Source organism: Penaeus monodon, chromosome 29 (genome assembly GCF_015228065.2).
Source record: "Penaeus monodon isolate SGIC_2016 chromosome 29, NSTDA_Pmon_1, whole genome shotgun sequence".
In the NCBI taxonomy this organism is placed as follows: domain Eukaryota; kingdom Metazoa; phylum Arthropoda; class Malacostraca; order Decapoda; family Penaeidae; genus Penaeus; species Penaeus monodon.
The window spans coordinates 20,491,374-20,491,639 of record NC_051414.1 but is presented as its reverse complement, the minus strand read 5'-3'; the positions used below and the strand labels follow the sequence as shown (position 1 = coordinate 20,491,639).

General features: G+C 48.1%; 1 protein-coding gene across 1 annotated transcript in view; it reads left to right on the top strand.

The window, feature by feature from the left end:
- Positions 1–266, top strand: part of LOC119591767 (cadherin-related tumor suppressor-like) — a gene marked incomplete at its 3' end in the record, with an annotated part of 104,813 nt that overhangs the window by 55,852 nt on the left and 48,695 nt on the right.

Below are 266 nucleotides of genomic sequence, written 5' to 3'. Positions count from 1 at the left end.
GAGGCGCGCGTGGGATATTACAGATGCATGATGAGTAACTGTTCTTCCAACGATGGCCTGGGTGATAGTCTCATGCACACCGGCCAACACCAAGGCGCTGTTCTTTGTGTTTGCAATATTGAAGACTCATTTACTGTATGCATACACATGGGGCGGAGAGGGTAGGGGGAGGAGGGCGGAGGGGGGAGGGAGAGAATAATATAATGCTCTGTAACGCGTTTAACCAGTTATAGATGGACCAAAAAAATACGAGCTGTTTTTGGATA